Source organism: Triticum urartu, chromosome 7A (assembly GCF_056163025.1).
Source record: "Triticum urartu cultivar PI428250 chromosome 7A, HENAU_Tu73, whole genome shotgun sequence".
NCBI lineage: Eukaryota > Viridiplantae > Streptophyta > Magnoliopsida > Poales > Poaceae > Triticum > Triticum urartu.
This window is the reverse complement of record NC_141879.1, coordinates 56,348,955-56,361,994: the sequence shown is the minus strand read 5'-3', so window position 1 is coordinate 56,361,994 and position 13,040 is coordinate 56,348,955.

The following is a 13,040-nucleotide window of genomic DNA, read 5'->3' as shown; positions in this document are numbered from 1 at the left end:
AAAGCTGGTAGTTGCCATGTAAGGGGAACGTGAGTTGCCATGTGTCATAATTAGCAGTTGCCATCCAGCAGCAGTTGCCATGTTAGCAACCTTGAAGAATGATAAAAATGTTTGATCTGCCATGAATGCAATTTCAAACCTAGGCGTGGGATGAGCTCACAAGCCAACAGTAAAAAGATGGCAGTTGCCATTAGGTACATTAAAGTTACCATTTGGCCTACATTCCACTTGCCATGTGAAAAACAAATAGGAGTTGCCACACGCTTAGAAAGGAAAGAAAGAACCATTTGGTAAAACAGCGGTTGCCACGTGGGGGGGCGATGACAGAAGACAATGTGACAAGCTAAACGAATGCATTGGAAAATCAAGAAAATATAGCACAATGTCAATGAAAGCGGATGAAAAAACCTACTTCCTGACTGCCTTCCTCAGGTCTGGCAACACGACAGGATCCCCGGTGTTGGTTGTCGTCGTGCGAGGAGATGTCCTGGTGAAAGTGGTGTCACCGGCAATGGGGGCACCTTTGTTCAGCCGAGCAGAAACACGGGTTGGCGTTGGTGCCTGTTTCTTCGTAACTGCTCGTCCACCAGCTGTCGGCTCGCTGCACGTATGAGATGGAGGGAAAAAAAGGTGGCAATTGTCAGTTAGCAAACTCATTGCCGCGTTTGACAGAACACAAGTGCAAAAAAGAGGATGAGTCTGTTCGAAGAAATAGACAAAGCAAAAAACTAAGATGAAAGTCGAACCTCTTCCTGGCAGCTACAGGGTCGGTCCTAGACCTCTTGCCAGCAGAACCCTGCCCAACACCCTCTGGAGCCATCCCCCTCTTTGATGGCAAAACCCCCTCACCTCTCACAGCCATGTGTTGTTTGACTTTATCCGGTTGGGAGACATCTGTTGCATCCTTGCCCTTGTTACCACCTGCGCGAACTTCAGCATGTTCATCATCATTGGTGTCCTCTTGCACATTATCCATGACATCGTCGTCATCCTTGCTGAGACCAGTGTCTCCACCTAGTTCATCTTGTGTGTCAGCAGGCTCCTGGGAACTGTTGTAGTCATACCGGCCACGGCAACCGGTTGGCCGGTGTGTACGTTCTGGGACAAATGAAGTGAATTGCCTCGCAACCGCGTCGCTGTCAGAGCCACTGAGGGATGTCCACCCCTCAACCAACTTCCCGAGCAAGCCGGTCATTCCAGATGCAAACTGCCCTATTAGCTGCTCAACAGGTGCCCTCACCTGTACACGAAACAAAGAGGCATCAATGACCACCCCGTATTGCAATCACTTGCACGACATCAAAAAATACTCCACGGCAAACCATAGATGTAGATCTTTTGATTACCTCGGTAGGGCAAGACGGAGCTGAGTGCACGTCCATCCACTTTCCAAAGTTTTGAGGCCCCCCAAACACGCTGTAGTCTATAGCATGCTTGGCCATCAGCTAGAGAGAACAAAACAAATAGCTAGGATGTAAGAGAGAGAATGATGAACACTGACTAGCAGTTCATGTGTTGCAAAAAAGCAGAACTAACCTGCAGTTTTCCATATTTGGTATCAGTTACCCTGTCTGCAGCAAGCACAGCCTTGACAGCATCGATAGTCCACGCAGAAACAGCAAACTTGTGCTTAGGCGGCGAGCCTCCTGTCCCAGTGAAATCCACGGTGGACAGATCAAGACAGTCGACGTACATGAGCTAATGTACAACAATTTTAAAAATAAAGAAAAATCAGTTGCGATCATGGTATTTTGCGAAAAACAGGATAATATATGTTCCTACGATCATCAAGTTGAAGTGCATGAAAAAGAGAAAAAAGAAGAAGTTGCCATCTGTATGTGCTAGTTGCCATCATAGTGTGATGGCAGTTGCCATCATAGTATGATGGCAGTTGCCATATTGTCATGATGGCAGTTGCCATCATAGTATGATGGCAGTTGCCATATTGTCATGATGGCAGTTGCCACATAATCAATATGGCAGTTGCCATCTTGTTATGATCAGGTTGCCATGCATGAATAAAAAGGTGTTAAAAAGAGTGTTCACAAAAAGGACTGGTAAAAAAATACCATTAAATGCAGTCGACAACCCTTCTGGTACACCTTGCTTGAGAATGCATCATGCAGGAAGTCGGCAATGAACTTACACCAATTCATGTTCTTCACATCTTTCAGTTTCGCCTGCACCGCACAAAATTCAGGACAACGAGTTGCCGCGTCAGAAATCCAATGGAAAAAACATCAAAAAACACTGGCAGTGACTAGCTTGCACATCACATCGGAGCAAAAAATTGAAGGAAAAATAATGTAGTAAAGATAGATCATTCACCAGGATGGGGAAGCATTTGTTGCTTGGGCAAAGAGAAGTGGTCGGTGCAAAAATGGCTGAGATGAGGTACATGAGTAGCTTCATCTTGAAAACATCTCCATGCGTCGTCATGGCCTGCAGTGAATCTGCCACTGCAGACGTGTTCGGCATGGATTCCGACCCAGGAAACAAACGGGGGAACAGCGCTTCCTCGATCTCATTGTTGACCTCGTACGGGACTTTGATATGTCCACGAGGCACACCCAAAGTGCAGAACACGGATTCCTCGTTCAGCGGTAGTCTTCCACGTCCCGGAATCACGAATTCCCTGGAGGCGGGGTCGTAGATCTCACCAAGCCAGTCGCATACAGGGTTGACAAGGTTCGTGCATCGAACAGCCATCATAGACTGCATACCCATCTCAGCAGCAGCCCCCTTCTGATCGTCGCTGAATTTGTCAGTCAACGCAGTCAGTCGTTCTTGGGAGGCTCTGTTGAGAATATGTTTCTTCTTCTGCAAAAAACAGACAAAAAGTGATCAGTTGTTGCCATGTTTTTGCAAAAAGAGATCAGTTGTTGCCGCGTTTTGCAATGTCATGAAATTTTAGTTCGTGTCAGACGACTGCAAGCTCGAGGTGTCAACCATTAACATACAGCATGAGGAAGGGGGATGTGTGAACATTTACCTCATCACCCTCTTTTCTCCGTCCAGTTACCCGATTACGCTGTGGTGGATCCATGAAATCATCATTGTCGTTTTGACGATCGCCACGAGCCATTCTACTGAGATGGGAACAGACCAAATTGTCATGGTGGAAATGTAAATGCAAAGAGGTCAGCAAAAACTTGCCACATGCAAAGCATATGTATGGCAGCTGTTACATTTGATATGCAAATTCGGTTACCACATTATGCAGCCAATTTGCCACACTGTCTTATATGCAGAATGGCAACAGACAGTGTGTTCACACTCTATTTGCCACATGAATATACTATCTAGGTGGCAACAGGCACACTTAGTGTGCACAGTAGTTGCCGTCCAGTGCAGTTGGCTCTTGAATGTACATTGACTACCGATTGTGGCAACTATCATAGTGTGGTTACTATCACATATCATTCGGAAAAAACACTGGCCGCAATGAAATAGCATGATTGTGGCACCTATCACAGTAATTCAGCAATTTTAGTTGCCACACGGAAAAAGTGCGTGTGTGTGGCAACTATCACAGTACTTCAGCAAATTTAGTTGCCGCATGGAAGAGCGTGTGTGTGGAAACTATCACAGTCATTGAATGAAAATAGTTGCCCTGTGCGAAAGCTTACATGTGGCAACTAACACAGTCATTTCAGTAATTTGTTGCCGCAAGGGGAAACACGTTTGTGGCAACTATCTCATTTGTTCAGGGAGTTAGTGGTCGCACAAACATGATAGTTAATGTAACTATCAAGTTCGCCTCATACTGCATTTTCAAAACCCAACTAACTAGATCTAGGGTTCAATGGCAACTACCTCGACTTCAAATTCACCCTCAAAATTCTCCCACGAACTGACTGCAAACACAAAATCGAACCAACGCGCATCAAAAACAACCCGGGAGACACCTGCCCAATCCATAGGCAAGACTAGTGCGTGCCTCCGAACAGGAAGAACCACGCCGATGATGCCGCCGCCGCGGCCGCGATGAAACTGACCAGTGCAACCAAAAAAGGCTAGCAGACGACTTCGGCACCGGCGGGAACGCTGACGCATCGACGAATCGCCTGAATCTCTACGAATCTCGATCGAGGAATCGAACAGGGAGGGAAGGGGGGAAAATGCAGGAAGGGATTGCGAGAGTTATAGCGAGTAGTATCTTCAACCCGCAGGCGCTCCGGCGAAGCCGCTCCGTTTCGGCGAGCACCACCGACAGCCCCGAACACCGTCGATTCTTCCACCTCCGCCGTCGCCTTCTCCCCTCGCCTTCTCCTTCGATGGTTTGAAATGCGAGTAGGTTCTGCCAGTAACTGCGGTGCGGGTGAGTAAATGGAAGCGTGAGGGAGAGGGGGCAGAGGCGTGCGATGTGTTTGACGTCAACCGCGGTCGAAGCGTGGCATGCGGGCGCATTGCAGCTCCACCACACGACTCCGATGGCAACCGCTGACCGCGGGATGGCAACCAACGTGCGGGTGAACTTACTCGCACACCACACACGTGCCTCGTCCTACGTGGCGCAGAAAACCGCCCGGTTTGTTCCAAGATTCGTGCACAGAGCTGCCAATGGTGATGCTTGCGTGTGGTCGGGGTGGTGAACTCCCACACGTGTGGGCGTTAACATTTCCGTAAAATATTTGGTTTCATGGCGCCTAGCTAGGTTGTTTTGTAGAGGACTTATGGATGTACGACAAGGTCAAAGACTAGAAGTCATTGCATGTCACTCGAGCATCTTTGTTGAATCCTTGGGCTTTGCAAGACTATGGCCTTGAGAAACAAATATGATGATTTGGTTCATACGGGTGGTAATCAAAGAAAGCTTATGTCCCACATTTCATAAAACCCAATTATTATCTATTTGACCCACAAGCAATTCTAAAAGATCAAGGTTTTCTGTACAGCTAGAAAGAAACCTATAAGAAAAAGAAGCGGGTTAGAAAAACATAGATAATTCTAATAATTTAGCCGAGTATACACAAAAGGGAAATGTTCCATTATCGAATACGGATTGCATGTATTTCAAGACAGGAGGTTCTTTTTAGAGAAGAAGAATCTACTTCAGTGATATATGCCCTTGGCTATGTGCATCATCCAAAGCAATGAGAATGTATTATCCCCCCCCCTTTCAAGAAAAAATTATATATCCATATTCTTCACAATTTTGTCTTTAAAAAAACTTAGCAAGAGAGCGGTTAAAATTCCATTTTAGAAGAATAAACTGACAGCATCACGACAATGTAGAGATCACACTAACTGGCCACAGTATGCATCGATTCTTCAGATAGATTATGTCGTCACCAAATGCAATAAGATGTGGATGGATTGTAAGAATAATTAGTCTATGACTCCATGGTAAGAAGTCAGCCCATAGAATGATTAAGATGACATATAACCACCGCACTAGAATGAGTGAATTATATGCATTAGTAACAAGAGTGAAAATTGACCCCATAAAAGATTATTACAATGGATCAAATCAAAAGAAAGCATAGTCCATTTGGAGGTTAAGACAACAAGAAAAAATACGTACGCAAGGACCCATCACACGCACCAGAGCCATAATCAAATATATGCATCTAATCATCAGTTTATTTTTGTGGTGACTACTCAATTATATATATTATAGTATAAATCGATCAGTAGGAAAAGAATGCACAACATTAGGTTGAAATATATATATATGCATATCATGGAGGCTCTCAATTCAAATTTTTATGGTGCGGACGACTCTGATTATTTAGAGTTTATACTAACACAATTCGAGAAGAAATCACCATGTTCGACGACATAGGATGAAGTATATTTTGCACAGGTGTGGTGATTAGAATATACGCATACTTTAGGTATGAAATTGTGGTTCTCAATAAGAAATAAACTACAATTGACTGATACTATTTGCACTTTGTATGAAATTCATGAGAAGATAAACACTAAAATAAATTATATATACAATAAATACTTGATGATTCGTATAATTAACGAAAACATATGAAACTCAAGATGGTATAAAGCATCACAGACATGATTAGCATGAATAAGATTTGAAGAGCGTGAGTCAGAGAAAATATTTAATGTAAAAGTTAGCAAGATACACCCATATGGGTGATAATAAGGTAAGCATCTATGGCCCCCTATGTAGACAGGATATTTCATTAACAGAGAAAGGCATCTAAGAGTGTCGCGGTTATTGACTTGAGTGGGAGAACATAATTTTAGATATGCGATGTTCATGTTTACATTTAATTCTTAGTGAGGGATCACTAAAAAAAACATATTGCTGAAGTGATACAAAATGTGGGGCGAGGAGAAATGGGTCAATGAGGGGGAAAATGATGATCTGTATGAAAGCCCATTTATGGTATTGCATCTGTCTTCCCACCTCACGCATAAGGAATTTCTTCAAGAATATAATGCACTAGATGTTTCAGTGTGGCTTTAGTTTTGTCCATAATCTTTTTATGTGACATATAATTTTTGGCCAGTTAAATCAAACAATAGTCTATTGGGAGGCCGTATAGTGGTCAAAGGAAACAATCAAGAAGGGTTATTCTAGCCGCGCAAATGCGCGGGTGGCCCTGCTAGTTACCATTAACATGAAAAGTGACATTGCCTTTGTTGCACTCAATAACGGCCCCTGCAGTATTAAGAAAAGGTCTTCCAAGAATAATAGACATACTATCGTCCTCAGGAATATCAAGAATAACAAAGTCCGTTAAAATAGTAACATTTGCAACCACAACAGGCACATCCTCACAAATACCGACAGATATAGCAGTTGATTTATCAGCCATTTGCAAAGATATTTCAGTAGGTGTCAACTTATTCAAGTCAAGTCTACGATATAAAGAGAGAGGCATAACACTAACACCGGCTCCAAGATCACATAAAGCAGTTTTAACATAATTTCTTTTAATGGAGCATGGTATAGTAGGTACTCCTGGATCTCCAAGTTTCTTTGGTATTCCGCCCTTAAAAGTATAATTAGCAAGCATGGTGGAAATTTCAGCTTTTGGTTCTTTCTTTTATTTGTAACAATATTTTTCATGTACTTAGCATAAGGATTCATTTTGAGCATATCAGTCAATCGCATACGCAAAAAGATAGGTCTAATCATTTCAGCAAAGCGCTCAAAATCCTCATCATCCTTTTTCTTGGATGGTTTGGGAGGAAAAGGCATGGGTTTCTGAACCCAAGGTTCTCTTTCTTTACCATGTTTCCTAGCAACAAAGTCTCTCTTATCATAACGTTGATTCTTTGATTGTGGGTTATCAAGATCAACAGCAGGTTCAACTTCTACATCATTATCATTAATAGGTTGAGCATCATCATGAACATCATCATTAACATTTTCACTAGGTTCATGTTCATTACCAGATTGTGTTTCAGCATCAGACATAGATATATCATTTGGATTCTCAGGTGGTTCAGCAATAGGTTCACTAGAAGTTTGCAAAGTCCTATCATTTTTCTTTTTCTTCTTTTTAGAAGAACTAGGTGCATCAATATTATTTATCTGAGAATCTTGCTCAATTCTCTTAGGGTGGCCTTCAGGATACAAAGGTTCCTGAGTCATTCTACCAGTTCTAGTAGCCACTCTAATAGCATAATCATTTTTCTTACTATTCATCTCAGCGAGTAATTCTTTTTGAGCTTTAAGTACTTGTTCCATTTAAGTGGTAACCATAGAAGCATGTTTGCTAACAAGTTTAAGTTCACCTCTAATATTAGCCATATAATCACCCAAGTGTTTAATCATATTGGAACCATATTTCAATTGTCTACCAAAATAAGCATTGAAGTTTTCTTGTTTGACAATAAAATTATCGAACTCATCAAGGCATTGTCTAGCAGACTTATAATGAGGAATATCACCTTCATCAAATCTATAGAGAGAATTTACCTTCACTACCTGTGTCGGGTTATCGGGATCAGGAGGTTCTTCAATAAATAAAGGATTGAGATCATATGTTTCTTCAACACGCGGTAGATTAAGACCATGTATTTCTTCAATAGGAGGTAAATTCTTAACATCTTCAGCTTTAATACCTTTTTCTTTCATAGATTTCTTTGCCTCTTGCATATCTTCGGGACTGAGAAATAGAACACCTCTCTTCTTCGGAGTTGGTTTAGGAATAGGCTCAGTAATTGGAGCAGGAGCTGGCTCAGGAGGTGCCCAATTATTTTCATTTGTCAACATATTATTCAATAGAATTTCAGCTTCATCCGATGTTCTTTCCCTGAAAATAGAACGAGCACAACTATCCAGGTAATCTCTGGAAGCATCGGTTAGTCCATTATAAAAGACTAGCAAAAAGGCCCGTGCGTTGCAACGGGAGAAAAAAAAAACCACACGCTTTTAATTTATAAAAAACTCATCTATAATCTGAGAATTTGTAGCTATGACTGAAACAAAGATGGTCTTAACCTATAAGAACACAGTTTAAGATTTTTACAGTGTTCTTTTTCAACGCCGTTTACATGTAGATTTAATCCGTACAAAGAAACAGGCAAATGATCATGCATTTATTTATCTCATGTTCGGAATGGGTGTTGTCACGAGAGAGTAAAGAAAAACGACAGAAACAAACAATGACACATTAGCACACTACAGAGACATGTGTGGATCAATGACAGTTTTCAGTTTAAGAATCACCAACTTGGGGTAACTCTTGAACACTTTTTTCACGTGCATATTTCTTAGATACACGAAGAGTTGTTAAAAAGGTTGTACATGATTTTTTAATCATGAAAAAATTGTCTGGAAAAGAACATTTTTGTATGCTCTCCTATGGACGCAGGTAATTGCGCCCCTATTTCATCATTATTTCTTGCCATACATGTCATAGGTATTGGTCCCTGTTTCATCACTATTTATATCTTATCGAACTTGTCTTCTATTTTATTTTTTTTATGCATGCCTACATTTTACTTTTTTTTCTTGCATGTCCTTTCTTTTTTCTTCTTATATATAGGAGAATAGTGCAACATATTATCTTTATCGGATCTGCTTTGCATTTTCTCTTTTGTTTCTTTTATAGCAGACATCCCATCTTAATTGGGTCCTTCTTTTATTTCTTGCCATGCATGTCCTTATTTATTGGGTGTCTCTAGAAAATTTATTTTCAGTTTCACGTCCAATCCTGATGTTGCTGAGGTGTTCATCCCCAATCTGAATTAGTACCTGTATGAAAAAAGATGGATAATGCATTATTGATCAACATTACAGCCTAGATAGTATTTTTTAAAATTTCTAACAGGTAAAACAACATCATATTCAGATTCTACATATTTTTCTAATTAAATTTCATATATAACATGTCAAATTTGGAGTTACGGTTTAGAAGATATGAGTACTTTAAAAAACATTTGTTATGTACTGCGGGTTTAATGTTAAAGACATTAGGGAGTTTTCTATAAAATAGCAAAACGGACTAAGAATACCTATTTCTTTTATTAGTAGGTATAGATATCAAGTATTTCATTTTTCTTAAGAGGATGATCAGGCAAAGCATTAAGTAACTTGAGAAGCCTCCCCCAAGCTTGTGGGAGACTCTCTTCTTTAATTTGCACAAAGTTGTATATTTCCTTTAAAGCAGCTTGTTTCTTATGAGCAGGGAAATATTTAGCAGAAAAGTAATAAATTATATCCTGGGGACTACGCACACAACCAGGATTAAGAGAATTAAACCATATCTTAGCATCACCCTTTAATGAGAACGGAAATATTTTAAGTATATAAAAGTAGCGCGATCTCTCATCATTAGTAAACAGGGTGGCTATATCATTTAATTTAGTAAGACTAGCACATATGCCCGTGCATTGCAACGGGAGAGATATTTTTTTGCAAGAAGCAACGGAAAAGATAATTGACGTGTCACCCAACAAAAGGGTGTCTACAATGGTAGGCAACAGAGCAAGGAGTTGTCGTCTTCTCACTGGACATGTTTGACACGGGAAATCTTGATATTGGTGGGGTTGGTCGGCGTGGTAGCGAGCACCCAACTCATGCCTTTTTTCCTCCGGGTCCGCCTACATCTTGGAGTTGTGCCTGCCTCCTCATTTGGTGGCTGCGCGGCGACCTTCGGAACACGGTTGTTTCAACCACTCTATCATACGACAGTGTAGCCAGGTGGATTATTAATTGCAACGCATAAATCCCTTTTCATTAGCATAATCAGGCATGAATGTCCCTTCTTTTTTGGGGTTTATTATCTTTGATTATTTTAGTGCTCAAGTGCCCATAATTTTGCTATAACTAAACCCAAACAACATATTCTCTTTTATTGGCACGTGCCCACAATTTTTTCCATTTATACTCAACCAGCATAGACGAACATGCACCGCTAATCAATGGCCAGCGCGAATATTTAAGAAAATACTATAGCGTCAGATTAAATGTATTTAGTGTTTTTGAACATTCAAAAGAAAATAGGAATTGGCGAATATTCTTGGAGACGTGAACAATTTTTTAAATCCCGAGTAATTTTCAAAAATGCGAATAATTGTTTTTTGAAAATTCCAATATTTTTGGAAAAATACGAACAAAATTAGAAACATTAATATTTTTTAAATTCACAAACAATATTATGAAAACACAAAAATTTCTGAATTTTTGATTTTTTTAAAGGGGAACATTCAAAACAATTTTAGATTTTTTTTTCTTAGAGGACAATATTATTTTGGATTTTGAACATTTCACTAAAATAAGAATATTTTAAAATATGGAACGTTTTATAAAGTGTAATTTTTATAAAAAATCAAGAAGAATTGTCGAAAAACACTTTTTTAAAAAATGAAAAGTTCGAAACAGGATTTTTTTAAAGTATCGGACATTTTTCAAATCAGGAACAAATTTTTTTATTTTTACCAATTTTTAATATTTGAACAAATTAAAAATTCTGAATGTTTTTGTAAATTTTTACTTGACAGAAAAAATAAAAATAAAGAAGGAAAAAAGGAAATATAAAAAAGAAAGAGATAGGAACAGAAAAATAGAACACTGAAAAAGGGGAAACGGGCTGGCCCAGTCTTGGGCGGCCTGTGTGCAGTTTCAACTATTTATCGCTCCATGCAATAAATAAGGTCGTCCCAACTGCGTGGGCAATAATAAGTGGGCTGTGTTTGTTGGGTCGATGCGCGCGCGGCCCAATTACGGAATTCTGGATAAAGTTTTTTTTTCTTTTCTAGCGGATAGACGCACAAAAGTTTAGTACCACCTCAGATAGGGAAAAAAATTGAGGGTGAACGGATGAAAAAATTGGAGAAAGGCACATTGCTTTATTAGTAGGTATAGATGTGCCACAACAGTTTCAGATTCATGGCCATGAAAAGGATCAGATTCAACCAACGTAATTATATTAGGATCAACAGAGAATTCATAATCCTTATCGGGAACACAAATAGGTGAAGTAGCAAAAGCAGGATCAGGCCTCATTTTATCTCTAAGTGATTCTTTGTTCCATTTAATTAATAGCCTTTTAAGTTCATGACGATCTCTGCAAGCTAAAATAGCGGCAGAAGATTCCATATCAAAAACATAACCCTCGGGAATAACAGGCCTATCTTCATCATCACTTTCATCATTATAATCAAATTCAATAATTTCTTTCTCTCTAGCCCTAGCAATTTGTTCATCAAGAAATTCACTAAGGGGCACAGTAGTATCGGGCATAGAAGTAGTTTCATCATAAGTATCATGCATAGAAGAAGTGGCATCATCAATAACGTGCGACATATCAGAACGAATAGCAGAAGCAGGTTTAGGTGTCGCAAGCTTACTCATAACATAAGGTGAATCAAGTGCAGAGCTAGATGGCAGTTCCTTACCTCCCCTCGTAGTTGAGGGATAAAAAAAATTTCTCGTCTTTCAAGTTCTTCATAGTGTCCAGCAGATATAAATCCCAAGTGACTCAAAGAATAGAGCTATGCTCCCCGGCAACGGCGCCAGAAATTAGTCTTGATAACCCACAAGTATAGGGGATCGCAACAGATTTCGAGGGTAGAGTATTCAACCCAAATTTATTGATTCGACACAAGGGGAGCCAAAGAATATTCTCAAGTATTAGCAGCTGAGTTGTCAATTCAACCACACCTGGAAACTTAGTATCTGCAGTAAAGTTTTTAGTAGCAAAGTAATATGATAGTGGTGGTAACAATAACAAAAAGAGTAATGAAAGCAAAGTAATATTTTTGGTGTTTTGTAGTGATTGTAACAATAGCAACGGAAAAGTAAATAAGCGTAAACCAGTATATGGAAAGCTCATAGGCATCGGATCAGTGATGGATAATTATGCCGGATGTGGTTCATCATGTAACAGTCATAACATAGGGTGACACAGAACTAGCTCCAATTCATCAATGTAATGTAGGCATGTATTCCGAATATAGTCATACGTGCTTATGGAAAAGAACTTGCATGACATCTTTTGTCCTACCCTCCCGTGGCAGCGGGGTCCTAATGGAAACTAAGGGATATTAAGGCCTCCTTTTAATAGAGAACCGGAACAAAGCATTAGCACATAGTGAATACATGAACTCCTCAAACTATGGTCATCACCAGGAGTGGTCCCGATTATTGTCACTTCGGGGTTGCCGGATCATAACACATAGTAGGTGACTATAGACTTGCAAGATAGGATCAAGAACTCACATATATTCATGAAAACATACTAGGTTCAGATCTGAAATCATGGCACTCGGGCCCTAGTGACAAGCATTAAGCATAGCAAAGTCATAGCAACATCAATCTCAGAACATAGTGGATACTAGGGATCAAACCCTAACAAAACTAACTCGATTACATGATAAATCTCATCCAACCCATCACCGTCCAGCAAGCCTACGATGGAATTACTCACGCACGGCGGTGAGCATCATGAAATTGGTGATGGAGGATGGTTGATGATGACGACGGCGACGAATCCCCCTCTCCGGAGCCCCGAACGGACTCCAGATCAGCCCTCCCGAGAGGTTTAAGGGCTTGGCGGCGGCTCCATATCATAAAACGCGATGATTTCTTCTCCTCTATTTTTTCTCCCCGAAAG